The 27583-nt window shown below is 37.2% G+C and overlaps 1 pseudogene; it reads left to right on the top strand.

Annotated features, from left to right (window-relative positions):
* The first annotated feature begins 17241 nt into the window (after positions 1 to 17241).
* LOC115981118 lies at positions 17242 to 19708 on the top strand (annotated as a pseudogene).
* The last annotated feature ends 7875 nt before the right edge of the window (positions 19709 to 27583 follow it).

Below are 27583 nucleotides of genomic sequence, written 5' to 3'. Positions count from 1 at the left end.
ATTTACAACAGTCACATAGATTTCAAGATTTCTCCCACAATGATATGAGTGCATAGGGAACAAGCTATGCTCGTAGATACACAAAGCCATCTGCACAAAGGTACAAGATAAAATATATTTTGAGACAAAACTCAACAATGTCGATCAAACTTTTTGGATTTTCTACTTTTTATGTGGTTTTTGGATTTTTGACACACAAGAAGGAAAAGATTGATCAAAGGCAACAATTTAAAAACATTTTAAATGAAAGAAAGCAAAAACAAACAAACAATTTTCAATTCACATAATCAATAAACAAACCAACAGCCACACAACCAAACATAGTCACACAACATAGGAAGTATTAGTGCATTGACATGTTGTAATGCTTATGCATGAGTACCCTTATCACCCACACGTCACGTGCGTTTGGGGTGATATCCTTATAGGATTGGGTACGAGAGTTAGGACTTTCAGACCTTTTAGTGAAACTTTCCAAGCAGTTGGTGAATGCACCAATCATCTTCATCACATCCATCATTCTGGGATCACCATTTCGATCTCTTGATGGCTCAACAGCCCAAGTCCTCTTGTCATTTCTTTGTCTTCTTGATCTTTGATCACTTGCATTCCTCAATGCTCTTAGCTTATGACAATTGGGTCGCGTGTGCCCTTGAAGTCCACAGTGATGACACACATGGTTCGTTCTAAGACCTCTTTGCGATCGTGGAAGAGATTTTGCTCTGGCTTCAGACTTAACCACAGATTGATTATGGGGCTTGTTCAGCACTTGCTGGTCAACCGCGTTCTTCTTCTTCTCAACATTTGCCTTCTCGATAGTAGGGGCAACTATAATCGGCTCTTTGGCCTTCACAAACTTCACTTCTTTGGAGATGTTCACAGCTGAACTACTTTCTCCGGTGTATTCTAATCTGGTTTTGTCGAAGAAGGTCTTTTGAGAGGAAAAGACGTCATCAAGTTTCTTTGTGGATACTCGCTCTACCTTGGCATTTGCTTGAACCACATTAAGCTCAAGGAATTTCACCTTGGTGTAAGCCTCGGTTAGCTCGCCATTTAGTGTCTCTATCTCACACTTAGCCTCCTTATATCTCACTAGGAGACCTTTATAGTCCTCCTCAGCTTTCTTCATCTTTTTCACAGCTACCTTAGCCACCCTTGCATATTCTCCTGACTTCTCAAGAAGTGAATTGTAGTTCTCTTAAAGACCAGCTGTATCTTCATCTTCTTCAGCATCTGATTCTTCTACAATTCCCATGGATTCCTCATCACTATGCTCCCCAAGCTCTTCCACGAGCAAATTCAACTCCTCCGAAGACTCAACATAAGCAACAGTCATGAATGCTGAGAAATTCCCTTCTTCATCACAGCTTTCCTTCGAATCAAAGGTGGAGGAATCTGAGTCACTGAGAGTAATGGCATACGCCTTGCCCTTCGATCTCAAGTAATTAGGACATTCCTTTTTGAAATGACCATGTCCATTACGCTCAAAACAAGTGACTCCTTGAGTAGATTGGGACTCCTTCCCTTCTCTCCTTTTGAAGTCCTTCTTCTCCTTTCCAGAACTCATGAATTTCCCTTTATTACCAAATTTCTCACTGTTCTTGAACTTTAGAAATTTGCGAAAATTCTTTGTAAGGTAGGCAACATCCTTTTCGACTACATCCTCATCGGATGAACCGTGAGCTTCTACCCTTACATTTATTGTCTTAAGAGCAAGTGATTTGCTCTTTCTTTGATTTGGTAATGAAAGCTCATACGTTTCGAGAGAACCATTCAGCTCTTGGACTTTGATTTCATCAAGGTCCTTGCTCTCCTTAATTGCAATCACCTTTGCACTGAAGCTCTCCGGCAATGAATGAAGAATTTTTCGTACAACTTTCGAGTCCTCCGTTTTCTCTCCCAAGTTAAACTTGCCGATGACCACTTCATTTAGCTTACCATAGAAAGAGTCAAAGGACTCATCCTCGCTCATCCTGAGCTCCTCAAACCGGGTAGTCAGCATTTGTAACTTTGTGTCCTTAACTTTCTTTGTACCCTCATAAGTGGTCTCCAAAATCTGCCATGCTTCCTTGGCAACGGTGATATGAGAAATCCGATGGAACTCATCTGGGGACACACCACAAAAAATTGCGTTAAGTGCTTTGCTATTAGCATTTGACGCCGCGAGGGTTGCCTTATCCCATGTGGATTTGGCTGCCTCTGGCTTTGTCCAACCTATTTCAATAGCATCCCAAATAGCCTCATCTATAGAACACAAAAAAACTCTCATCCACACCTTCCAAAATGCATAGTTGCTACCATCAAAATATGGAGGTGCATTTAAGGATTGAGACCGGTCCATCTCAAAATGGGGTCAAGGATCACACTCAGGTAATGAAACCAATATAAGTGAACCCGCTCTGATACCAATTGAAAGTTCAATTAGCGTATAAAACACTATGAACGCTTAGACCCCCAATTTACAAATTACCAATTCAAGCTTAATATCAAACAATTAAAGTACAAAATATGAACATAAGCATAATACAGAATTGATAAATAATCTAAACCAAATAAAATCACATTCACAATAGAAATTAAATGGCAAAGATTAAGGGAAGAGAGATGCAAACACAAGGACAACACAACGATGTGTTATCGAAGAGGAAACCGAAGCCCTCGGCGTAAAACCTCTCCGCCACCCTCCAAGCGGTAAATAATCCACTAAAGAATGTAGTTGGGATACATGAATAGCAGAAGACCCTCCAAGCCTAATCTACCCAGTGTACCTAAGCCCCCCAAGCTCCTACTCCAACGAGGTTACGCCAAACTTATTTCTTCTTTAGCTTACCGGATTCCGCTACTTGATTATAGCATCAACCAATATGAAATTGGTCCCTTTTTAACTGCTTCTCAAAGTACCAAACAAACTTCTCACAGATTTGGGTATGGTGAGAAAAGGTTTTGGTAATGTACCTTTCAAGGATGTAACAATGGAGAGGAAGAGAGTAGAGGAATTTGAAGAGTCTCTATGTGAAGATTGTGGATGAGTCAATCTTGTTTTTCTCTAGGGTTTCTCTCTCAAAATTCTCTCTAGAAACTCTCTATATTTCGTGGGTATAAGGGTCTATATATAGTGGGGTGAGAAAGGAATGCGAAGAATTAGTTTTTCCCAAACAAGGTGGTCTGGCGACTTGGCCTCGCGACTGGATTGAGTCGTGAGTTCAAGTCGCGAGCTAACGGCCTGGCCAACCTGGGACTTTTGTCTTGTAGTGCAACAGCTGGCATGACGCTTCAACTTCTGGCATGCTTGGCACGTGTGCAACTTCTGGCGGCTTGCAAGCCGCGAGCCACCCGCAAGATCCAGTCGCAAGTCCCTGCTTCTTTGCACAATCTTGAGCATTTCTTCACACTCTCTCACACACTATCCTTACATAACTTCCACCTAAATACAGGGTTACTAATTGCTAAAATACAAGCAAATTTGGCATGGAATAAAGCCAACAAGATAGTTGAGATTCAATGGGATTTAAACTTCACTAGTCTTGGAAGCCTAAAGAGCTATCCAAGTTTGTGATTTTTGAACTTATTTGGACCTTGTAACATATCCTAGTGCAATGAGAACATAATGTATCAAAAACTTAAGAAAATAATAAAGCATTTCTTATTATCTTAAGGATCCTTAACGTTTTACTCTATTTTTTCCTTTACTTATGTCATTCTTTACTGTTCCTTACTATGCAATACGTATGTATCTTCTATGTGTTAGTATGTATGTATTGTAGGACCCATGTTTTATGCACAGCTTGGTTCGAAATTAGCCCAACTTAGCTGCAGTGAACCAAGCCCAGTCCCTTTAACTTAAGCACTAGGCCCAGAATCCTTGATTCTACTTGGGCCTGTATACTGTTTAAAAAAAAATAGAGGAACCCACAAGTGGTGAATCTAGACAAAAATGACAAGTAATTAATCATTATCTACCACATTGAATAGTTGTGAAAATGAGTGTTAAATTGGTTGTGTTCTTATAATAAGTCAAGGAAGCCATTAAAGTGGAAATCAAACGACTTTCTACGATGGTGAAACAGAAAGGATGAAGAGTTTATTGATTTTGACTAAAGACGAAGGCGACAAGTATAGTAACAAAGACGTGTTAAAGCAACCTACATGCATGGTGGAGGCTAATGATTTGACAATTGGGAGTTGCTCATTTGGTTAGGGCATCAAAGTCAGGCAACCATGCATGGTCCATGTGAAGTTAGAATGCCATGAATGAACCCAAGGTCAATTGGATGCTTTTCGAAATGCCTTAAAACCTTATATTTTTGTGGGATCTTGGTCCTAAAGTTACTTGGAATTAATAACTACCATACATAATGGGGATGCGAATACTCATGCGAATACTCAAATCACTATTACTAGTATTTACTTGTATTGTAGTGCCTACTTCGCGGCCACCACTTATGAACATTTCTTACTTTACATTACAAGTATAATATTAACCTTTAAAGGTTCTTTGCCGAATACAACTCAGAGAGGGGAAAAAAAAATCCTACTTTATGTATTTGCACTATTGTGCTTCTTATAACAATAATTTTTTCAATCTCAAACCTGAGTTTTGTTATAAAGTTTATAAACTCAAATTTTAACTAAAAAGAGACTGAATTCTACATAATTTTTTTTTAAACTTTGCAAGCGTTGAGACATGTATGCAACTTGGCAGACAAGTACAAAGCCAAGAAGGAGATTAGCTAGGGATTAGGGATTTCCTGTACCCCCCATATACAATAAGCTTTCTCACAACACACAAGCCCCACACATTAGTAGAGTTCACATATTATGAGAGACTCATTACATGTAGCAGATATAAGATATACCTTCTCAAAATACAAGAGGTAGGTGTCCACTTCGGTTCAAAAGGGGCTTGGGAAAGGGATGAAAATTGTGTAACCACAATTGAAGAGGCATCGCAGTTAGCTGGAGAAACAGGTATGCAACGTCTAAGGTTGAATTTAATCAACTATCTTGTTGGCTTTATTCCGTGCCAAATTTGTTTGTAATTCAGCATTTAGAAACCCTGTATTTAGGTGGGAATCATGTAAGGGTCGTGTGTGAGAGAGTGTGAAGAAAAAGCTCAAGAGTGTGCACTCAGCAGGGCCTCGCGACTGGATCTCACGACTGGCTCGCGGCTTGCAAGTCACCAAAGCTGGCACACATGTGAAGCATGTAGAGGAGCTGGAGAGTCACGCAAGCTGGAACACTATAGGACAAAACTTCCATTCGGGCCAGGCAGTTAGCACGCGACTTAGTCAAGTCGCCAAACCACTCTGTTTGGGAAAAACTGACCTTTCGCATTCCAAACACACACCAATATAAATACCCCTTATGCCCACGTATTGTAAAGAGCTTCCAGAGAGAATTTTGAGAGAGAAACCCTAGAGAAAAACAAGATTGACTCATCCACAATTTTCATCCTTTGATTCTCCAAATTCCTCTACTCTCACCCTTTCTATTGTTACATCCTTGAGAAGTATACTAGCCAAAACCTTTTCTGACCATACCCATATCTGTGAGGCTATTTGGTGCTTGGGAAGTAGTTAGGAAGGGACCAATTGATATTGGTTATTGCTATGGGCTATAGCAGGATCTGGTAAGCTAGAGAAGACAAAGGTTCGGCGTAACCTCGTTGGAGCAAGAAGCTTAAAGGGCTTAGGTACACTGGGTAGATTAGGCTTGGAGGGCGGCGGAGAGGTTTTGCGTCGAGGACTTCGGTTTCCTCTTCGATAACACATCGTTGTGTTGTCTTTGTGTTTGCATCTCTTGAAAGTTCAAAAATGTGTATAAACACCCTTGAACGTTTAGACCTCCAAATACAAAATAACCAATTCAAGCTTTATGACAAACAACTAGAGTGCGGAAAATGAACATAAGCTATAAACAGAATTGGAAATCAATCTAAACCAATTATAAATCACATCCACAGCAGAAAATAAAAGGCACAGATAAAGGGAAGAGAGATGCAAACACAAGGACAACACACGATGTGTTATCGAAGAGGAAACCGAAGCCCTCGGCGTAAAACCTCTCCGCCGCCCTCCAAGCGGTCAATAATCCACTAGAAAATGTAGTTGGGATACATGAACAGCAATAGACCCTCCAAGCCTAATCTACCCGATGTACCTAAGCCCTCCAAGCTTCTTGCTCCAACGAGGTTGCGCCGAACCTTTTTCTTTTCTAGCTTACCGGATTCCGCTACTAGACCGTAGCATCCGCCATCCTTGGCATCTTCCAATGCTTCCCAAAACTCCAAAAACACTCAACACTCTAAATTGGTGTGGGTAGTGTTTGGATAGAATTCTCCTCTCAATAGGTATGACAATGAGAGAGGGAATGAGAAGAGACTACAAAGGTTTCTCTCTAAGAATGAGTAGCTCTCTCTAATTGGGTGGGTGTTTTGAAGAAACCTCTCTTAGGGTTTTTCTTTCTGAATAGCCACACATATCTTGTGGGAATGAGGGGTATTTATATTGGTATGAAAATGGAATGCGAAGAGTCAATTTTTCCAAAAACAGGGCTGGCTGGTGACTTGACCTCGCGACTTGACTGAGTCGCGAGTTTAAGCCGCGAGCTAACTTAATGGCCAGTCTGGATTTTTGTCGTGTAGTGCTCCAGGTGGCATGACTGTTCAGCTCCCCTGCATGCTCTGCACATGAGCAACTTTTGGCGGCTTGCAAGCCGCGAGCCACCCGCGAGTCCTAGCCGCGAGTCTCTACTTCACTGCACTGTCTTAAGCATTTCTTCACACTCTCTCACACACTACCCTTACATGATTCCCACCTAAATACAAGGTTTCTAAGTGCTGTATTACAAGCAAATTTGTCATGGAATAAAGCCAACACATGGTTGATTAAATTCAACCTTACAATCTCCCCCTTTGGCTATTCCGTGACAAAACACCCTAAAACAGACTCTAGACTTAAACATGAGTTTGGGAACAATGGCAAAACTCACTCACACCTAAATCTAGAAGTTGTGAAGCACTTGAATCATATGAACATAATACTCCTGAAACACAACAATACACCATGATCATTGTAAGCAGAAAATCATAAAATGCATATGAAACAGGCAATATGTGATCAGGCAAAGATGGGGTTTAAGAAACAAACCATGGTTTGATCAACCAAGTGAACACCACAAGGTAGTGATCACAGTGCTCATTCACACTTGGAATGAACACAAGGACATACAAGTTAACAAGCACAAGGCAAGACACTTGTATGTTCAACACTCAACCAATGCATAACACACAAGGTATATGCATCTAGGAACAATCCTACAAGGGCACAAGAGTGACAGTACTTAACAAGAAAATGCATGACATTTAGTTAAACGTACTGATTTAACAAAGTATGAAAGGCTGCATACAAGCATGGTACAGACCATAAAGCCTACAGATAAATGATATCAAACCCTAAATGCTTACAAAAGCAACATGGGTACAAAGCACATTATATTGAATAAAAACTTAAACAATATAAACTAAAAGTGCTTAAAGTTTCTTCCCTTCAAAATGATGAGAAGTTGTGATGCACTTAGAACATATATACTTGTAACCTGAAACACTTGCACAAAACACATTAGACCCTCAAGGTAAAGCAAGTAATAAAAGGACAAGTATAATGTAACAAGTAAATTGCGATCAAGTAAACATGATGTGAAACATGTGAGCAACTTGATCATACACCAAAACAGTCATATAGAAATGATTACAAAACACAATGTCTTCTCCCCCTTGGTATATGCATCTCCACAATGGAAAATCTCTCCCCCTACAAATGTGCACGAGAAATAGAATTTCTCCCCCTAAGGATGTGCACAAGAGTCATAACAAGAGTCATATAGAAATGACAAAACACTCCGGTATACTCTCTAGAGTATACTCTCCCCCTTTTTGTCAGGAATAGACAAAAGGGTCAAGGAGAAAAGAGGGCAAGAGATGAATGAACAAACAATGATAATGATGCATGAGGGGTGTAAGATGAATGAGAAAATGAAACTCAAACCTAAGACAAAGTAACATGCTACAAAGCATAAGGTAACCATGACATGCTAGGATGAAGAAATAAAGTAAAGACCAATGCATGACAAGGGTAGCAAAGGTGTGTGCAAGAGGTGGCTAAGTGCAATGCATGACCAATGCATGAAAAATGCACATGTGGGGCAAAGTGTGCAAAATACACAACTAATGAACCAAACATGTTCCTAATGAGGAAACATGAAAAACCCCAAAGTTTGGTACTCATCGGAGTCCAAACAAGCGAGAAAATGTCTAAGAGGCATTTTATCAAACACTTAGCATGCACACTATGAACAATAATGTGAAACAATGCATGAACATCATGAAATCCACCCTTAATACATGTTCTTTCTGCCACAAGGGGCCAACATCCAATGCATATCAACAAAAGAAACCAATCCCATAAAGAAATTTGACAAAAATTAAGTTTTCCCAACCCCAATGATAAAAATCCCAACCAAGAGCACAAAACTCTCCAAAACATAATCCAAGGATCAAAAATAATGAAAAGAATTTATAATTACCTTAGAAATGTTAATGGAATGAAAAACCATTCAAATTGGTTGGGTTTTGATGTAAAAATATTGAAAGAGGGGTTTTAGAGAGGATGGGAGAGGTTTAAAACAAGTTTCCCACAAAAAGCCCATTAAAAAGCCGTTTCTAGGCGATTCGCGACTGGGCGAGTCGCGAGGTTCAGTCGCGAGCAAGCCGCGAGCCGCGAGTTTCAGCCGCGAGTTTCAGTAGCGAAAATTTTCGCGAGTCACGAGCAAGCCGCAAGTGAGCCACCAAAAGCTTCTGGATGAACTCGCGACTGGGGTTTCGCGACTGGAGAGTCGCCAGCTGAGCCGCGAGAAACTCTGACACCTGTTTTTCAATTCAAAACATGTTTAAACATTGAAAAACAAAGTAAGCACTAAACATAAACACAAAAAGTGATAAAAATCACTTCCAAAAACATATAAAATGATCAAAAATCTTTTTGGATTAATCCATATAAGATTGAGCACACACACATCACATTTAGACAAGTACAATCTAACAAATGAATAAGACATTCATTGAACATTAGGCATGTGTGTTGTGTGTGTGTATCAAATGTGGAATAGTCCTTAGTCTAGAGTGAAGCTTCAATGATCAATTCAATCAAGTCATACACAACTAGTACTAAGTCAAGTGGTCTATCTCAATTATAGAAATGAACATATATGACCTCCCACAAGAAAATGATTACATAAGATTGAAGTTTTTCATTTGGCTTCTTTACAATTCATAACATTTGATCATTTTGAATCAAAACATCTCATTTTGAAATTGATGCCTGAAATTTGTGATATTTCAATTTGATGAACAAGCCTTTGGCTTTTTAGGCATCATACATTTTCATATAAGTCGCTTTCCCTTTTTCCTAGTCGAATACTAGTATATGCGACGGCTTTTGCAGCTCATTATCTCTTTTCATTTTGAAATTTACATTTATTGAGCTCTTTAAGCAATAAAAATAAAAGAGTGGGAAGAGATATAAGCACAAGTCTACGCATGTATCAAAACCAACATGACTATTGACTAATCATTCATGACAAGCTTGAAGATCGATTTACAACAATCACACAAAGATGTCAAGATTTTTCCCACAAAAATATAAGTGCAAAAATAACAAGCTAAGCTCGTAAATGCACAAAGCCATTTGTACAAAGGTACAAGGCCAAACTCACATGTGATATGTGCTCAAACATATACGATCAAACTTTTTGAATTTTTCACTTTTTATGTGGTTTTGGATTTTTTACTCACACAAAACAGAAACATAAAAGTAAGATCAAGAACAAAACAATGCATACAAATAAATGTAAGATGCACAAAATGCATGATGATATGATATTTAATGCAAGAAGGGTCCTACAAAGATCGAAAGAATTAGATCAAGGACCAACAAGAGTACAAGCTCAACCATATGAACCCTTCCTCATCCAAACGGAACGATTGTTTGGAATGAGTGTCTCAAGAGAAGCGAGACGAGGATTGGAAGAATGAGAACCGGAGATGCACATAGTCAAGGAGTTAAGAGCATTAAACATTTTCTTTAACAACATGCTATTTTCACTCAAAACCGGTTTATTCTTTTTAGCACAACTTCCAAAAAGCTCAAGTTTTTCTTTTCTTTTAATTCTTTTAAAAGCATGAAACTTAGAGCATTGAGGTCTTAGATGACCAAAGGCACCACAATGGTGACAAACAATGTGTTTAGGTCCACTAGGCTTTTTGGGAAGGGATCTAGTAACATGGTTTTGTTCCCTCTTCAACTTATGACATTGAGATCTTATATGACCAATCACACCGCAGTGGTGGCAAGTTGGAACAAACTTAGATCCAATCAAAACTTTAGGTTGAGACCTAAACGAAGGCTTTGACTTAACAGCCTTTCTCTCCACCTTTTGATTTCTTTTATGTGGAGGAATGTACACCGATTTGTCCTTTAAGGTAGAACACACACTAGGCACAAAATCGGGTACCACAACATGATTGCAACAAATATTATCATCCTTTTTAGCAATAGGTTCAGCAATCAAACACTTGGCATGCATCTTAAGAGATTCATTTTCACATTTTAACTCATCAACAAGTTTGTTAGACAAAACAAGTTTAGCATCCAAGTCCATATTCAAACATTCAAACTCTTTCAGTTTTTCAAGAGAAATTTCAGCAAGTTTTTTATATTTCTCAATCAATTTGTTGGATTCATTGAGCTTAGCAATCAAATCATCCTTTTCACAAAATAACTTACTCAAATTCTTTTGAAACTTCTTAGCATTTTTCTTCAAGAGTTTGTCAACAACACCCATAGATTCAAATAACATGTCATCACACTTATGAGGATTAACACTCATAGAGGTATTTTCACAAACACGTGGCATGTTACATTCATCACCAACCAAATCATGCAAAGAGTCATACAAAGCACAATCCATGGCAAATAAACACAAGGGGTCAAGGATCACACTTAGGTATTTAAACCACAACAAGTGTACCCGCTCTGATACCAATTGAAAGTTCAAAAATGTGTATAAACACCCTTGAACGTTTAGACCTCCAAATACAAAATAACCAATTCAAGCTTTATGACAAACAACTAGAGTGCGGAAAATGAACATAAGCTATAAACAGAATTGGAAATCAATCTAAGCCAATTATAAATCACATCCACAGCAGAAAATAAAAGGCAAAGATAAAGGGAAGAGAGATGCAAACACAAGGACAACACACGATGTGTTATCGAAGAGGAAACCGAAGCCCTCGGCGTAAAACCTCTCCGCCGCCCTCCAAGCGGTCAATAATCCACTAGAAAATGTAGTTGGGATACATGAACAGCAATAGACCCTCCAAGCCTAATCTACCCGATGTACCTAAGCCCTCCAAGCTTCTTGCTCCAATGAGATTGCGCCGAACCTTTTTTCTTTTCTAGCTTACCGAATTCCGCTACTAGACCGTAGCATCCGCCATCCTTGGCATATTCCAATGCTTCCCAAAACTCCAAAAACACTCAATACTCTAATTTGGTGTGGGTAGTGTTTGGATAGAATTCTCCTCTCAATAGGTATGATAATGAGAGAGGGAATGAGAAGAGACTACAAAGGTTTCTCTCTAAAAATGAGTAGCTCTCTCTAATTGGGTGGGTGTTTTGAAGAAACCTCTCTTAGGGTTTTTCTTTCTGAATAGCCACACATATCTTGTGGGAATGAGGGGTATTTATATTGGTATGAGAATGGAATGCGAAGAGTCAATTTTTCCAAAAACAGGGCTGGCTGGCGACTTGACCTCGCGACTTGACTGAGTCGCGAGTTCAAGCCACGAGCTAACTTAATGGCCAGTCTGGATTTTTGTCGTGTAATGCTCCAGGTGGCATGACTGTTCAGCTCCCCTGCATGCTCTGCACGTGAGCAACTTTTGGCGGCTTGCAAGCCGCGAGCCACCCGCGAGTCCTAGCCGCGAGTCTCTGCTTCACTGCACTGTCTTGAGCATTTCTTCACACTCTCTCACACACTACCCTTACATGATTCCCACCTAAATACAAGGTTTCTAAGTGCTGTATTACAAGCAAATTTGTCATGGAATAAAGCCAACACATGGTTGATTAAATTCAACCTTACATCTCTCTTCCCTTAATCTTTGCCATTTAATTTCTGCTGTGGTTGTGATTTTATTTGGTTTAGATTGTTTTATCAATTTTGTTTTAAGCTTATGTTCATATTCCGCACATACATTGTTTGATAATAAGCTTGAATTGGTAATTTGTAATTTGGGGTTCTAAACATTCAAGGTGTTTTACACACTATTTGAACATTCACAACGGATTACTAAAAAGCTACAATCATGAGTGTGTTCACTTGTGGAAAGAAATAGTGCAATATATGGTGATGAAAAGAAACATTTGTGAAATCTCAATTATGTGTTAAAACACAAGAGCTTTTTAGACCCCCAAATAAAAAGATACGGCTTGGTTGATTTTACTCAAACTTAAACTAAGGGTGGAATAGAGTAAATGTGAGCAAACAGACAATAAAACTACTCTAAGCCATATTCATCAAAACACAACAGTAATATGAAAGCTAAAAGAGTAGGGAAGAAGAATGCAAATACAAGATAACATGTTGATGTGTTATCGAAGAGGAAACCGAAGCACTCGGCGTAAAACCTCTCTACCGCCCTTTAAGCGGTAAATTGATCCACTAGACAATCAGTTGGGATACACGAATAGCAAAAGACCCTCCAAGCCTAATCTATCCAATGCACCTTAGCCCTCCAAGCTCCTACTCCAACAAGACTTCTCGGAACCATATCTTGTTTAGCTTTCCGGATCCCGCAATACGCCCGATTGCATCCACCAAAGATTGGCTTCTTCCAATGCTTCCCAACAGCACCAAAACCTCACTTGACACTCAGAATGGGTGTGGTAAGTGACCTCTCAAGGATTTAGAAATTGAGAGGTAGGAGTTGAGGAAAACCACAATGGATTGTGTAGAGAATTGTGGGTATAACAATCTCTAACTCTCAAGAATAGTGGCTAGGGTCTTCTCTCTGAAAAAGCACTCCTCTTAGTATGTGGGTATATATAGTGTGAGTAGGAACCTGGTGTATCAGATATGACAAATTGACAAAACAGAATGTTTCACAGGTATCTAGCGAGAAGGCCTTACCTGCGAGACACTCGCGAAAACCAGCTGTCACCATTTATCATGACTCTTCGCATTCCAGTAATGTGTTGAGCAGATGCTTTACTTCGCGAGAAGGCTTCTCACGAGCTACCCGCGAAAACTTCTTTACTCTGCACTTTGCCTTGAGTCTTCACACACTTTCTCACACACAACCCTTACAAAGAAACCCCACATAAAATACAGGGTAAATAAGATTGAACAAAATTACAATCAAATTTGGCACGGAATAAAAGCCAACACAAAATAGTTGTAAATCACAACTTTACAGTTTGAAAGAAAAATCAATGGTACAATGGTGGGGACATTCTAGTCCTAAGTTACTTAAGCAAATCTGTGTATTTGCAGGAAATTAATGTGCTTTAAAGTGAGAAGAAATTCATTGGAAACAAAGGTCAAGGATACAATGGCTCAAAGAAAAAGATAGGAACACGAAATTTTTTCATCATAAGGCTAGCCAATGGAAGAAGAAAAATACCATTTGGGGGCTAATGGATAGAGATAGGGCAATGGCAAGAGGATGATGATCGAGGTTGTCAAAAATATAATTGAAGGGTATTTTTCAAACATCTACACTAGTTCGAAACCTATCAATATGGACAACATTGTTTGTTTTTAGACCCCTTAAAACACAATTGGATTAACCTAGTTAATTAGCCAAGTGATTACTTAGTCCAAATTTCAGATCTAGGTTAACACACAATCATATAATCATATCAGTGTAAAGTGCGGAATATAAAGAACACAAAGATATGATGACCCAAGAAACCACACCAGTAAAAACCTTGGGAGGATTTAACCTAGCTATCTTCAAAGTAAACTTGAATCCACTATGAAAGAATTGAAGTTTTACAATAGCGACTTAGACTACTAGCATCCTATTGCTATCCACTAGTAGAAAACTTACTGACACGACCACGTGACAGCTCCGAGACCACAGACTCCTTCTTTCTTGGATTCTCCAGCAAGTATAAGCACTTCTGCTTGTGTATCTTTTAGTTTTTATTGCAACAACTGAATGATCATCAAGCTCTCAAAGAAATCTCCTTCTTGATAATCCTAAGCATGTGTGAAGGCAACCACCTCTCCGATCTCACAAGAGAAACCTAAAACGTGGCTAGGATTTTCCCTTTTATACTTAGGGCAAAACATAAAACCCTACACGTCATATGGGCTTAGGGCTGAGTTGGAAAAATCTGCAGAAAAACATTCTGCCTGAATTTCAATTAGTCGAGTCTAATTCTCGATCGATCAAGCCAGGCAAAATCATACTATAACTTCTGTAGCAACTCGATTCCAACTTTACATAAAACGCATACACTTTGAGCAAGTCTAAACAAGACTAAAAACCTGTTTTGATCATGGTTTGCCAACAATACAAATTAGAATTCTAATACATTAATTTCTAAGTACTTAGAACCTAACAAACATTATCGGTGTTTGTCAAAAAGTGTGTTACTAAAGATATGAATGAAAGACTCCTACATGATTTCTGAGCTGAGGAGGTACACCAAGCCTTACAACAAATACATCTTACCAAATTACCAGGCCTGACGGTATGCCTGCTTTTCCCTATAAAAATTAATGGCATATTTGTAGGACAAGACATAATAAATGTTGTACTTCACGCACTAAACAAAGGCCATGTTTACCATTTATCGACTACATTCACATTGGTTTCTTCCCTAAAACAAAGAAGCCTGAGTGTATAACTGAATACCGCCCCATCAATCTATGTAATGTTATTTACGCAATATTGTCGAAGGAGCTTGCAAACCGACTCAAATACATTCTACCCCACATTATTTATGAATTCTAAAGTGCTTTTGTTCCAATATGGCTAATTACTAACAATATTTTAGTGGCTTATGTTGGCTTTTGAGAACATGCACCATATGAAAAACAAAGGAAAGGGTAGAGTAGGAATGTCTTTAAAATTAGATATGAGTAAAGTCTAAAACAAAGTAGAATGATTTTTTTTTTTTTTTTTTTTTTTTGGAGTTTCTATAGACAACCCCACTTTGTTATCACTCATACTTGAGGTCCCTGGTCCCGATAGCAATAAGCCTCTTAGAGCATTAGTATTGGTGGTGCAAAAAAGCTATATTGTTATTTTTAGCACCACCAAATGTAAAAGTGAGGCTCCATTGGTGAAATTATAACCAAAAATTTTAGCTTCTCTGCTACAGTGCACAGCTAAAGATGGTTGTGCACTATAGCTCAAAGGTAAAAAGAAAAACACTTTTTTATTCCAGCGTTCACACTACTTTTGATTATTTTACTAATTTCTTTTCTTTCTTTTATCCTTGTTTTTTCTCTTCCTTTTCTTTCATTTATGTTGGTCTGTCTCTCTCATACTCTCTCATTTTCTTGCTATTTTCTTTTCTCAAAATTTTCTCTCTTTCTTCTCAAATTTTTCACTTAAATTCTTTTCTTTTTCTTCTCAATTTTTTTCTCTCTTTCTGTTAGGTTCTAAAGTGTAGGACTTTATGTATTTAGAACTCTAATTTGTATTGTTGGCAAACCATGATCAAAACAATGTGTTTAGAAGTGTTTAAAGCTAGCTCAAAGTTGTATGTCAATGTAAAGTTGGAATCGAGTGTAAAGCAGAAAGCAATATGGCTTTCGGCCTGGCTCGATCGATCGAAGCTTAGGCTCGACCGATCGAAGCTCGGGCAGATTACTTTTCTGCAGAATTTTCCAACTCAGCCCTAGTTGTTTTAAAACGTTTTTAGGGTTTCTTATTTGTCCTAAGTATAAAAGGCAAACCCTAGCCACTTTTTAGTGTTGCTCATATTGCGGGTTTGTGTAAATCTCTTATGAGATCTAGAGGAGCTTTCCTTTACACAAACTTAGGGTTTTCAAGGAGGAGATATTCTCTACACCTTGATGATCAAAATAGTTGTTGCCATTAAAGTTTAAAGAATACACAAGCGGGGGTGCTTGTAGCTGGTGGGAATCCAAGAAAGAAGGAATCCGTGGATTCGGAGTTTGCACGTGGTCGTGTCAGTAAGTTCTACTGGTTGGTAGCATTAGGAAGTCAAGCGGGGGTGCTTGTAAGTCCTTTTGTATGAACTTTGATTCTTTCTGATAGTGGATTCAAGTTTACCTTGAGGATAGCTAGGTCAAATCCTCCCCAGGTTTTTACCGGTTTGATTTCCTGGGTGATCATATCGTGTGTTATTTATTTTCCGCTGCTTTGCATGATTTGATCTTTATTATTGTGATAACCTAGACTTGTTTAATTGGACTAAGTAACAACTTGGCTAATTACCTAAGTTTAATCAATTGTTTAAGGGGTCTAAAAACTGTCACTTTCTTCTCAATTTTTTCTCTGCTGTGTGAGGGTCTCTTCTTTTGCCGTGTGGGTGTGGGTGTGGTGGGTCATCAATGTCGTGGTCATGCCATGGGTATGGTGAGTCATCGGTTTCGGGTCATGCCGAGGGTGTGAGTTTGTGCCGTGGGTGTGAGTTTGTGCCGTGGTGTTCGTGGGTCTTGCCATGGTAGGTCATCGGTTTCGTGGTTTCGTGGGTCATGCCATGGGGTTTGTGTGGTGGGTCATCGGTGTCATGGTCATGCCGTGGATGTGGTGGGTCATTGGTTTTGGGTCATGCTGTGAGTGTGGTTTGCCGTGGGTTTTATTTTTATGGTTGTGGGTTGATTTTCTTGGGTATTTTTGGGTTGATTTTGGTGGTTGTGGTGGTGGACTGTGTGAAGTGGTGGTTGACCGGTGGTGGTTGTGATTGTTGTTTATTGTACTAGATATATTATTTTATTATAGTGGACATATTATTTTAATGTATTGTTTTTGTTATTTTATTGTATTGAAAGCTAAAATAAAACCATTGATATTGGGTGTTTTGTAAAGTGAGAAGTTAAAATAGATAAAGTAACTTTTGGTGGAATCATAATTTTAGCTATTTGGCTCATAGATAAAATAACTTTTGGTGGAGCCATAATTTTAGCTATTTGTCTCACTCTTCATCTTCTTCAACCCCTGTTGATCTTTTTGAGAAGCTGTTTAGCCTCACTGCAAGTGTAACTTTTAGGATTGGTTTAGGTAGGAGTTTCCGCGAAAGTGATTTAGACAATGAAAGCTTTCAAGAACTATTCCATGAGGTTGAGGCCATGTTGGGAAGCTTCAATGCATCTGAATACTTTCCCTTCCTGGGATGGATTGTAGACAGGTTCTCTGGTAGATTTCAAAGGCTTGAAAGGATTTTCCATGAGTTGGATAATTTTTTCCAACATGTCATTCATCTTCATCTTAATCCTGAAAGGACAAAACAAAAGCATGAAGACATTATCGATGTGCTACTGAGAGTAGAAAGGGAGCAAAGTGAGTTCGGGGCTGCTCAGTTCACAAAAGATGACATCATGGCGGTCCTCATGGTAAGCTGCCAATCTTTTGCCCCTATAGTTATTGATTCCATTTTTTTTCTATTTAGTGGAGAGGGGAAAAAAATGAAAGAAATTATTTTATAATATTTTTACAAACTGCTGATATAGCAAATTATTATTTTTTGTCATTTGCACTTACTAACGTCATCTTTTTACTTACCAATAATTACCTATCACATCAACAGTTTATAAAATAAATAAAAAAATTGTGGCTTTAGCATTTTTCACATAATATATATGGATTCTAAATTCTAACTGCATTTTCCCTAACCTCTCTCTCCATCTCTAGGTGTTATTGTACACTAGGAGTCATGGTTGTCAAAATCGCGATCCGGATCGTAAAATCGCACGATTTTACGATCCCACCTCACTAAAAAGTTTAAAATCGTAGCAGGATCGCAAAAATGATAGGATCGTATGTAGGATCGTGTAGGATCGCATAGGATCGTAGGATCGTATGGGATCCTACCGATCTTACCGATCCTACCATTTGGCTTGATTTTTTATTTTTATTTTTATTTTTTAAGTGGGATTCATTTGGGTAAGATAATCCACCTAAACTCACAAGCCCAAGAATGAATTGAAGTCTCAAATTTACCCCTATGTCAACATAAAATCTCAAAAAAACCTATAGTACTTAAGTTTAACGTTTTCAAAAACAAAACCTAAAATATTTAGATGATGAAATGGGATATGACAATGATAGTGATTAGATTAGAAGAACCTTAGAATGAGAATTCTTTTTTGGATTTCATATTTGTAATTAGCTAGTTTACCTTAGATTGAGAATTCTCTTTTGGATTACATATTGTAAATTTGTAGTTAACTAGTTTTTATATGTTAACTAGCCTAACTTATTTTGGATTTGGAACTTAGAATTTGGAAAACATTTTCCATATGTGTAGATAATATTTTGGTACTTAGTTGCTAATTAAACATGTACTGAACTTTTTAGATACATTATGTCAAAAGTTAAATATATTTTGTTTCGTTAGAATGACATAGGAACGATGTAGAGCGTGCAAATTACATTTTATGATGCAATTTTTTTTTAATGGATGGATTTATATTTTAAGTGATTATATAACATACAAAGTCACTGTCAATAGGTTTTTTACTTAAAATCTGAAAATAGGTAGGATCTTACGATCCACGATCCGATCCTACGATTTACGATCCTACCTACCTCCCACGATCCTACGTAGGATCCCGATTTTGACAACCTTGCTGGGAGTGCTTCATCTCTCTCACATAGCGATGGGTCATACCCATCAAGGGGCCTACCCCTATGTAAGAAGAAGGGAGTATACTCCCGAAGTACACAATAATTTTCTCTCCATCTCACTCAATATTACACATACCTTTTAAGTTTCTCTTCTAGTTTTAAGTCTCTTCTACTTGTTATATTTATTTTTCAGAATATATTTTTAGATGGAGTCGACACTGGAGCAATTACAATGATATGGGCAATGGCAGAGCTTGCAAAGAACCCAAGATTGATGAAGAAAGTACAAGATGAAATTAGAAATTTCGTTGGAAACAAAGGGAAGTCATTGAAAGTGACACTAACCACCTTCTTTACCTCAAGATGATCATCAAAGAAACTCTTAGATTGCACCCTCTAGTTCCACTGCTTATTCCCAGAGAAACCATGTCACACTTTAAGATCAATGGTTATGACATTTACCCGAAAATGCTACTCCAAGTTAATGCTTGGGGTATAGGACGAGACCCTAAATATTGGAACAACCCAGAAGAATTTATCCTAGAAAGGTTCATCAAGAGCTCCACTGATTATAAAGGACAGAATTTTGAGTTATTGCCATTTGGAGCTGGTCGAAGAGGTTGTCCTGGAATGTATATGGCAACAACAACAACAATTGAGCTTGCACTAGCAAATCTTTTATACTTCTTCGATTGGAAATTACCTGATAGGATGAAAGAGGAAGATATCAACATGGAAGAGTCAGTTGGTCTTTATTGCCTCACTACCAATAAAAAAAAAACATCTCTTAATCTTGTGCCAATCAAAGTGTTTTAAACAGTGTCCCCCAAAGTGTTTTAACTTTTATGGTATGTTTGGAATATTAGAATAGATACTCTCCTCTTATATCTCTATCTCCTTCCATGTAATATGTATGCTGCAAAACATGTATATTGAAATAAATGGTGTGTGGCCAGTTAATAGCATCCGTGTCTTCTTTGTGGGGATCATTGATCTTTTTTTTTTTTTCTTCACATTTATCCTTCCTATAAACGGCAGAAATTTGAACCCAAATCGTAAGACTTGTATTACCATCTTACTATTACGAAGGCTTGGCATATACTTATTTCATTCAATAGATTGTGATAGTTTTTAGACCCCTTAAACAATTGATTAAACCTAGGTAATTAGTCAAGTTGTTACTTAGTCTAATTAAACAAGTCTAGGTTATCACAATATAAAAGATCAAATCATGCAAAGCAGCGGAAAATAAATAACACAAGATATGATCACCCAGGAAACCAAACCGGTAAAAACCTGGGGAGGATTTGACCTAGCTATCCTCAAGGTAAACTTGAATCCACTATCTTGAAAGAATCGAAGTTCATACAATAAGACTTACAAGCCCCCACGCTCGACTTCTTATTGCTACCAACTAGTAGAACTTACTGACACGACCACGTGCAAGCTCCGAATCCATGGACTCCTTCTTTCTTGGATTCACCACCAGCTACAAGCACACCCGCTTGTGTTTTCTTTAAGCTTCAATGGCAGCAACTGAATTGATCATCAAGGCGTAGATAAATCTTCTCCTTGAAAACCCTAAGTTTGTGTAAAGGAAAGCTCCTCTAGATCTCACAAGAGATTTACACAAACCGCAAATATGAGCAACACTAAAACGTGGTTAGGGTTTGCCTTTTATACTTAGGATAAATAAGAAACCCTAAAAATGTTTTAAAACACTTAGGGCTGAGTTGGACGAATCTGCAGAAAAACATTCTGCCCGAGCTTTGATCGATCGAGCTTGTCTTTCGATCGATCGAGCCAAGCCGAAAGGCACAATCCTTTCCTGCTTTAACTCGATTCCAACTTTACATAGACGCACAACTTTGAGCTAGATTTAAACACTTCTAAACACATTGTTTTGATCATGGTTTGCCAACAATACAAATTAGAGTAATTAGAGTTCTAAATACATAAAATCCTAAATTTTAGAACCTAACAGATTGTTTAGTATAATTAAACAGAACTAATAAAAAATCAACTTCTCATCTTTGAACTTCCCATAAATAAGACTTACGTATTTAGTTTACATGTCTTACTTTATCTTTTCTTTTCTTTTTTTCTTTTTTGAAAGGTGTCTTACTTTATCTTTGATACTTAATTATCAAGCATCTTCATACATAAATAAATAAAGGGGTGATAGTTACTGTGGGGACACAATCTATTTGTCCGCTTTGGGGCACGGCTTTGTCCTCTTAGCAAGTGTGGGCATGCTCATTGTGCAAGAGTCCCACATCGCTTAGAGAAGCGCTCCCCCTATGCCTTATAAGCTTGTGCTGAAGGCAATAGGGCACCACTACTACACATGTGTAGTAGTGGTACCCTATTGCCTTCAGCACAAGCTTATAAGGCATAGGGGGAGCGCTTCTCTAAGCGATGTGGGACTCTTACACAATGAGCATGCCCACACTCGCTAAGAGGACAAAGCCGTGCGGGTGTCAAGCCAAAATCCAATATCGGCTATAAGGCAAGCCCTTGGCCTAAGGTGAGGTGAAAATCCCCAAAGCGGACAAATAGATTGTGTCCCCACAGTTACTTATTGTTTGTACGAGATACATAATATCATGTCAGCAAAAATCGTATTTTCATACATGATTTTATTTAAAACTGTGAAATCATGTTGTACGGTGTAAAAAATGTTTATAGAAGCAACTTATCTATTTTAACGTCACAAAAACCCTACTTTGGTTTACTCTATTTTGGTAAATAACTCTGACGAGTTTCTTATATTTACTCTCCACCTTTGCTGTCCATTGGTTTGGAGCATTTTTTTTTATATAATTATTATTACATATAATATTTTGAGGTATAGACAATAAAAAAATATCAGGTGCAACTATCCTTCATATTAACATTATATTAAAAAGGTAAAAATATATCTTATCCAAAAGAATTTGAATAAGGTTTTTATTTCAGTTCATAAAATTTGGGTTAGGTTCTATTATAATCTTTAAAAAATTATAAATATACCAAGTGAGTCCTTATGTAATCTTATTATTATATTCTTGCTTACATTGTTAAATTTTACAAAATCACATGGTTTTCTATCATAACGACAAGGTTACGAAAATGACTACTTAATATGTTTATATTTTCTTAAAAAGAAAAAAAAATTCAAATTAAATTGATTAAAATAGAACCTGACACAAATATTGGGGAATAATTGTATATTTTTGCCTAGGGATTTGAACGATTTGGGTTATTAGGTTGGGTTTGTACTTACCTGAGTGGTGGAAATTGTGACTTCAAATTAGGATTTTAAATTAATTTAATCGCAATTGAGGCTTCTTTTAATTGTTTATAAACGTTTAATCAATTTAGTGTATGTATGTTTAATATGGAACTCAATACATGCCCACATAACATATGCTCAAATAAACCAATACAATCAAATTTGCACAATTTTGGGTACCAAAATTTGTACAGATTTGATTGAATTGGATTATTTGAGTGGTGTTAGGTGGGCATGTTTAGAGTCTTATAATTAAATCGTGGCATTTACTAGAAAGATCTTAAGTTTATAAGTAATTACAAGGAACTCCAACTGTAATTTGAATAATCTTTTTGGGTATAGTATAGATGTGCCTGATACTTTCCTTAGCTCATTCCTAATAGTATTAAAGTCAATATAATAACCCCGTGTGGGATTGAACACTTTGTCCTCAACAATGACCCTAACGAATGGAATTGAGGATTTAAGGGGGGGAGGTATTGTGATACACCAAGTGATATTGAATTAGTTGAATGTGGGTTATGTGAGTATACTGCATCCCACAATTAGTATACACTGGATTAATCTAGGCTTATAAACAATTACAAAGAGTCTCAATCAGCGCATTCACATCAAAGCTCTTAAAAGAGCTAAATTGCTATTTTAACACCAAAAACACTCAAAAACTCACTACATCAAAGTTGCTAAATCTAAAAATTATTAGCATCTAGCTACAATAAACTGCCATCTACAGTAGCTTACTGTAGCAACAAAGTTATAAATAAAATATTTTTTTTATTCAGTTCTCTTTTCTTCTTCTATTATTTTATATTTTATCTCTCTCTCTTTCTCTGCTTTGGCTAAACCACCCTGCTCCTCCCTTCTCTACAATCTTTTTTTTTTATCTTTTGGCAAGACTGTTCAAGCTTCGACTACAATTGAAGAAATCGGCAGATTTGACCACATTGTTCAAGCTTCCTCATCTTTTGTCTTCCTTTGATTTTCTCTCTTTGAGATTAAACTTTGGTGGTGGTTGATTTTGAGTGTGGGTTTTGTGGATTGGTGGTTCTAGTGGTGGTGGTAGTTGATTTTGGGTGTGGGTCTTGTGGATTGGTGGTTGTAGTGGTGGTGGTGATTGATTTTGGGTGTGGGTTTGGTGTATTTGGTGGCTATGGTGGTGTTGGTGGTGGTTGTTATTATGGCTGATGGGTGTTGTTTGCTGGTTGTGACTATTGGCTATGATTGTTGTTTATTGTGGTGATATGTTATTTTATCGTGTTATTTATATTATTTTAATGTATTGTATGTTAAAATATGATCTTTGATATCAGGTGTATTTAAAAGTGAGTTGTTAAAATAGATAAAGTGGCTTTTTGAGTTGCTAAAAACTACTCCATATATTTTTTGACATCTTTACTGTTAGGACATTTGTGTTTCACTTGTTAAGAACATATGTCACTATTTTATGTAATTGGCTAATCCTTTGACAAAACGCACTTTACTTGTAATTGGGTAGATCTAGAATGTGTTTAATACTTCAAGAAATAAGGTTTCAAGTTCAAGTGTTAAAGTCATGCAAGTCTATCCAAGATTCAAGTGTGAAAAGTGTTGTTCATTAAAACTTGACAGCTAGCATCTATCGAGCCTTGAAGAGCTATTCCAGTCCGTGGCTCAACAGCAGCTTGACAGATAAGGTATCTATCGAGGTTTATCAAGTTCAGTTTTTCAGGATTGTTTTTCATCCAATCTGTGAATATATGTTTGGGCTTTCTTTTCTCACAACCCTAGACATATATAAGGATTATTTTAAGGGCTGTCGAAGGTGACACAAGTTGCACGAGTATTGAGCAAATTTTTGTTCAAGCAAATTGTGATCGGAGACAGAATTTGCCCTAGTTCATCTTTCTTGTAAAGAAGTTGCTGTGTTTGTACACCGTAGGGTTTTGTGACCAATGAGATTCTTAATCGTCATGTGTGATGAACTGAAGAATTTTGCAGTCAACAACCTTCTCTAGTTAATGATTAAAGTCGCGTACTGGGATCCGTGCAATTGGTTAGTCATGTACTGAGAGCCGTGCATTGAAAAGAGAGATTGTCACTACAGAACAAGTCCAATTGGGTATTGAGATAAGGGTTCAACTGTAAGTTGATATAAGGTACGGGGATTCCTTTACTTATTACCGCTTGTTGTGATAATAGTGGATTTTCAGAAGTGGTGACCTTAAAATCACCTTGTGGGGTTTTTGCCATGTAGGTTTTCCCCATTCGAAAACAAATCACCGTGTTAATTTATTTTCCGCTACATACTTTAGTTGTTGGTGATTTGTTTGTACTACCACGCGCTTTGCATGTTAATTTGATTAATTAATAAACTTGGCTAATTAATCAACTAATTCATCACAATGGGTCATTACCTTTTTGGCCTATCATTTTCTAAGAATGCTCTTATGACTAGAATAATCATTTTAAAATATAGCACAAATATGACTAGTTCTATTTCCTTGAATCATTAGAGAGAGTAAGGGCGATTAACTGCCCTTAAATTCTATCTAAAATTCTTATGTGAATTTTGAAAGGTTTTTTTTTTTATAATTTATCCGCGCATGAAATTTGATTTGACATAATTTTAAATTATTTCACGTCGCTAGCTTTTGTATCAAACCACATCTACCAATTACGTTTTCAAGTAAAAAGAATATGTCCCATACATTGAACTCTATTTATCCTTGCAATCTCATTTAGAATTGGTCAGCCAGTTAGATTCCAAGATATATACATGATTCTTTTTTCAAGATCTCACGAGCAATTAAAAAATTATTATGTTTCAAATGATAGGATTTAAATATTCCCATTATGTTTAGAAATTGCCATCAGGATAAGATATTGTAACGCTAATAACAATTCAGAGAGAGAGAGAGAGATATAATAAATGAAATACTTTGGAAAGAAATTATTTTTCTTTTGGTAAAATAATTGAACCTTAACCCCATAAATCTACATTCATAATGAATCGAAATCCACACCCTTCTACTTGACAATTAGGTCAAAAATTGCTAGAAAAAGTTGCAATTAGCATTTTTACATACAGACCATGATATAATTAGTGTTTGTTTAGATAGCATATTTTTTGCCAGTTTATTTTACTATTCAGCTTATTTTTGCTATTATTCATGGGCTCCACTACACTTTTTGGTACTATTCATGGGTCACACTATACTATTTCAGCTAACTTTTACATTTATTTACAGTACTTTCAACAAAAAGTTTTCAGTTTCAGTAAAATAAGCGAATCTCAAACAAACCCTTAGTTCAAGGATTTCTACCCAATGATTCATCAACCATAGTAGGAGCATCTTAATGTTGAGCTTAAGATTCAATAGTCATTGCATGAATAAAGTGCTTGAAAGTCTAAGAGGAAAATGATTCGACCTACAAAATTAGCAGCATATTGTAATTATCTTCTTTTTTTAAAAAAAAAAAACATTGCATGCATTTTTTGTTAAATTAGTGATGTGGCAGGCTATATCTTCATATTAGAATTCATGTCCTAAGAAAAGAATTAATCCTCCATTATGCTGCTTATAATAATAATAAAAAGGATTGCTAGTGGGATTCCTAAATCTAGATCATGGTAAATGCTCCGCAATCTATATACATACATACATATATATATATATATATATATATATAGTATATGCATGTCATAAACCATATACTATGGATCCATCCACACAAACCCTTTTTCAATTTTCAGCTCTATATATACGAAGGAAGCTCCAACTTTCCTAGTATGGAGGAGAAAGTTCTAAAAACTCATTCCTGAGAAAGTAGACAAGGTGCGATATTGGTACGGCTCATCTTCTACCTTCACACCCAAAGCTCCTGAGATGAGCCGAACCAATATCACTCTTGTATGCTTCTTTGTATAGCTTCTTCTTTAGTCTTGTGTGGAGTTGAAGCCATCATCAGCTTGCTATGTGATAATAAGAGCTTTGGAATCCCTACTGCAAATTTTCTGTAAGCCATTCTTTTCTTCATTTTGTTCTTACTATGGAATTAAATGTACGCATGTTTGTTTCTATGGCTAGCATGATAAAAGAAAAACCTTTTTTTTTTTTTTTTCTGAACATGCACACAACGTCTGAAAAGACTAGTATTATATATTTAAATGCCTAGATAATTCGATCTTACATATATGAAACTATCATTGGTTTATGGTTTCAACATTATTTATGGTTTTAATAATGAATACTTTGTAGGAAAATAAGGCTAAATGAACAAGTTTGATTCAACAATACAAACCCTAAAAAATTAGCAATGACAAAAATAAATAGATAGAGTTAGAAAGATCTCACAAACTATAGAATCACGCAAAATGTGTTGTCTTTAAAGGTTGATTTGTGCCACCCGGAGTAGAACTCGGTGTGAATGGTTCTCTTGACCGAACAACCCCCCAAGATTAGACTATAGTGATTTCTTGAAGTTGATCACACACTCAAGCAAGAAGAACTAAGAACAACCTTAATTTGTCTTTCCTTAAAACTAAAAATGATGCTGAAATTTTCAGTGGAGATGAGCGGAAAAAACAAAGCAAAACAGAGGGGAAGAGGCGGCTGTGTAGCTGAAAAAACTGAACTGAATAATGAGGGGAAAATGAAGGTTTTATAAACCAACAAAGCAAAGGACATGGGCTGCAACCAATGGTTACTGTGCAAGCAAATGGGCAGCACATTAAATGCCCCAACAGGCTGCTTGTTTAATGCCCAACGGGCAGAACCAAAATGGGATAAAAGAAAAGAAAGGGAAAAGGAATGAGGCTCAAGAGAGATAAAGACAAGCTTAAGTCCAACTCAAGCCCAACTCTAACCCTTAACCCATTATCTTTCAAGCTATCACTTAAGTGGTGCTATGGTTTATAAACATACATGAGAACTCATCTCTAACCAATGTGGGATACAAGCATAGTTTAAGAGTTTGAAACACACATACTCCAACAATCCCCCACATGTTACAAACACTAAACTAGGAAAAGCAATAAACTCAAGAAGGCATGCATCAATACCGTACTATAAGGTTTTAACCATACTTGGGATAAATAAGTAGGAACTACCAAACGATGGTAGAGTTAGACTCTTTTAACCAAGCTATTAGATAACCAAACTTACCACCCACATACCTTTCTATACCAAGGTTGTTCCATAAGCGGGTTGGCGCCTTATACAGGCCAAGCGCCACTGGGTTTCATGAGAGCTCTAAAGACCTACCCAAGTCTCATAGGAAGTAGCACAACTTCCACTCCCACATAGGTGGCATCCATCAAGAGTGTGTGCAATACACCCCATCCCAACAGGTAGGGACTATGGATCCATTAAGAGTTAGAGCTCAACCTCCAACAATCTGCAACTTAGTACTGTCTCACACCATAGGGATGGACTCAT

Source organism: Quercus lobata, chromosome 3 (assembly GCF_001633185.2).
Source record: "Quercus lobata isolate SW786 chromosome 3, ValleyOak3.0 Primary Assembly, whole genome shotgun sequence".
NCBI classification, from domain to species: Eukaryota; Viridiplantae; Streptophyta; class Magnoliopsida; order Fagales; family Fagaceae; genus Quercus; species Quercus lobata.
The sequence above is the reverse complement of the archived record's forward strand: the minus strand, read 5'-3'. Positions and strand labels throughout refer to the sequence as shown.